The sequence below is a fragment of the Neopsephotus bourkii genome, unplaced genomic scaffold (genome assembly GCF_033783945.1).
Source record: "Neopsephotus bourkii isolate Nb327-2 ecotype Australia unplaced genomic scaffold, CSIRO-AGI_Nbou_v1 NB_148, whole genome shotgun sequence".
Lineage (NCBI taxonomy): Eukaryota > Metazoa > Chordata > Aves > Psittaciformes > Psittacidae > Neopsephotus > Neopsephotus bourkii.
Window position 1 is genome coordinate 84970 of NW_026900665.1, and position 3809 is coordinate 88778.

A 3809-nucleotide genomic window follows, 5' to 3' on the forward strand; every position below is an offset into this window, starting at 1 on the left:
GTCTCATGGAGTTGCCCTTATGGTGATGTCTTGTGCAGGGTGTCCCTCAGGGACCGCAGTAGTTATTGGTGGAGAGTGTCCTCACAGAGGTGTCCTTCTGGAGTCACCCTCATGACAGCACTCCCTAGTGATGCACCTTGGTGATTACCTTTTCCTACTTTATAATGAGTTGGGGGGAGTACCTCTGCTCTTCATGTCATGTATTCACGTTCCTGGTGGACCAGTTTCCCTGGTCTTGCAGCAAGCTCTTCAGTTGCACATGTGTGTCTGCACACACACAGGTGTCTGCAACAACTCTCAGGATAATGGATAGCAGTCACTCACATCAGTCCTTGATGTAATGAACACTGGAGTCCCAGATCAGCCCCTCACTCCCTTCTCCCAGGCAATGGATGTAAGAGTCTTATCTCATCTTCTCCCACCTATCTCTGAGACAATGGTCGGTGGAGTCCCATTTTAGTTCTTCAGAGACAATGGACAGTGGAATACTTATTTCAGATCAGTCTCTCACAGATACTACTCAGTGTCTGTCCTTGGCAGCCTCCTGCTCTCTAATCCTATGTGCTCACACAAGATGCTATAGAAAGACACATACATGTGGGATAAGAGATGGTGATCAATTCTCTGACCGGAACAGGCACAGTATTTGGTAAGGCCACTGGGAAATTGGCACTCCAGAAGAGAGGATGATTGCCAGATCTGCAGTAGCTACAGGGAAAACTAAGTACACAGTCAGATCCCTGACAACTACCCCAAATAGGGCACTGCAAGGAGGTGACATACTGCTGCAGAAGGTGAGTGGCTCATGGTGAAGAGCCTTGGACAGGCTCTGCCATACCATGCTTCACATCCCTCAGTGGTCAGTCCCAATTGTGGAACTTCATCCCTGAACAATGGGAGGGCAAGACTGGACTATGCATCAGTTGTGACCATAGCATATAGAGCTGAGAGGAACAAAGGGCCTCAGGGGACAAGGAGGACAGATTCAACTATTTTGATGGTGGTTGTCCTTATGAAATTACAAATGTACAGGGCAGGAGATCCCCACAGCTAAAGCCTCATCGGTTTTGTCCTTGATAGCAGAAGAAAATTTCCCTGGACAACAACTTTAAGGCAAAGACTGACAGGAGGTGAGGGTGTACATTTTTAAACAGCTTACTGGTATTTTCACAAGAACCCCCAGGTCAGGTGAGTAATCAAGAAGATGCAGGTGTAGGCAAAGCTTGCATTATAGCAAATGATGAAATAGACCCAGTCTTGTACAAGCCTTTTCCTCATGTGAAAACCAGATACAAAGTTTTGCCTTAAGACACTCTTATTTGAACACTAGAGATACCACTTAGCTATGTGCGCTTCTTCCTGAGAATAAATAGCCAACATTTAGTCTAATTTTGGAAGCTGTCATGGGAGTTTCTAAATTATAACAGCCACACCCTATCATCTATTGATGGTTCTGCCCAGAAAATCTATGGTTTGGTGTCTGAGGTGTTATCACAGCAATTTTAGTTAATTTTAGCCTCTGTAGAGAGAAGCTGAAACTTTAAAGTACAAAACAAGAGCCTGACTATACAAATAAGCTTTATAGAAGAATGAACTGAAGAGACTGATGTTCAAATTCTTTATATATTGCATCCAATAATTGAAAGTTTACACCATTTCTACCAAAAACAGTTTTTTGGTTTTAATTTTTTCTGTTTTACAGTTTAATTGTAAAATACAAAATTTCGTTTTCTTAGTCTTTAGATCCTTTTATAGAAGAGTGAAATTATACCTCATGAAATCTCCATACACATTACACTCTATCCATAAAACCTCCATATGATAAAACCAATAAATAATATGCACCCAGAAATAGCTCTTCACCATCCATTTTTCCAGCGATTTCTCTAGGAGCTGATGAGTAGCGCTTTTGAATATCAAAGCAACCACTAAGGTCCCCAAATAAAGGTTTTGAAGTCTTGTTATTTGGTATGCGATTTTTAAAACATTCCTCAGACTTTTTGCACATTTTAAATTGATATACAATTTAAGATCACTCATATTTATCCATGTTTGAGATTTCATTGCAAAACTCAGAACAATGTTCTTCCTAAAATCAGGACACAAAATACATATTTTGTGAGAAAGAGATGTTTAAAAGCCATTGCATGGGTGAAAGAATACAAATTAAAATGCATCAGTCAAAGCTATAACTGCATGCAGGATAGCCTTAGCTGAAATCATGAAGTTCAGACTGCTTTAAATAATTTAAAAATATCAAACACTGTTTCTTGAATCTGCATTATAAATGGTCTGCAGAAATCAAGTTATGACTTCATGAATGCGTTGATCAAGCTAAGCTGATACTATCTCTGAAATCCCATCTTCCTCCTCACCTCAGCTACTTACTCTCATCCTGAATGTGGGCAGAAAGCTAACTTATTAAAAACAAATCATTATTTTTCAGCTAGTGATCTGGCTCACTACACAGTGAGACAGGAATGAGCAGCCAGGAAAAGAGAGTATCTTGGATTACTTCTTTCAGCAGTAGTGATGATTTATGTTGTTGGTCAGATTATGGCCTTAGCAAATTCTGGGATAGCTGCAGCTCACTCTGAATCGGTGCAGAACTGGTGTTTCATTAAGGATTTGGCTGTTTCTTCTACGCTCCAGTGAAGGAACTCTGAACTCAAATGCTCATCCACTTCTTTCACTGGTAGCAACTGGTCTCCTGTCACATGTTTCACAATTTTGTTTTGTTATAGCAGGGGAAATTGCAGTTCCAAACCCTAGGCAAGTCTCAGGTTTCAAACTTCAGGCATCAAACCTGTGGGTTTTTTATCCATATTAATGAGAATGTGTATTATTTGTCAACCATATTCAACCAAAAAATATCTGCAGGGAGCTTCAAAAGGTACTTACTTCCAGGCAGAGATAAAAACTGTAAAAAACTGTAGGCCCCAAAAATGAATGTTCCAGGAAGTCAAATCTGCAAAGACAAGTATAATACAAACTATTTTGCAACGTTAAATGTAGCTACCCATAAGCTTTCTATAATAGTATAAGAACATCAAAGAAGAAAAAAATATCACCAGTGTTTTTTTTAGAAAGCTTAATGGCAATAATATTTACAAATTAAATTTCTGTTTTACTCAGATTTGTAGTGCTGTTCAACACTCATCCAAGTTTACCTCAGCAGCTGCTGTCTGTTCTCTGCTTTAACACATCTTTACAACATTTGACAGTTGTGTGGAAAGTTTATTTTTATTGCCCTTCCTCCCACCCTGCCATTTATTCTTTTGTATGTGGTGGTGTTCAAGCATACCTTTTTTTTTCATTTACAATATTAAAACAGCTAATTTCAAAAGTTTGTAAAAAATAAAAACCAAAATCTAACCCAGGTTATTTTTTTTTTTCTGTCTTAGAAATTTGGGTAAATATAAAGGTTTTTTTCCCCTATAAATCCATCTTTGTCTGAACAGCAGTGAACTACTTGTGCTGAAGAACAGCTGTAGGAGAGGTCTTGGGCCAGTGCAAAGGTGAGACTGTCTCTTTTCCCAGGAAGTGAGCTGCCAGTGGGGGCCAGGAGAAAAGCAGTCCCTGATCTGTGAGTAAATACTGGGCAGATTTGAGAAAGGCACAATCACAAATTGACTGTTTGATAATAAACTGAAGTTAATAATTCGGCCCCTTCATGTCTGGTGTTCAGATTTTCTTCTGGACTGGCTAAGCTGAGCTCTTGTTTGATTTCCAGACTTTTGTCCTATTGCAACTACTGCAGCTGCAGCTACTTCTATGAGTGAGTTTGCTGAAGCACAGAAATTCACAAG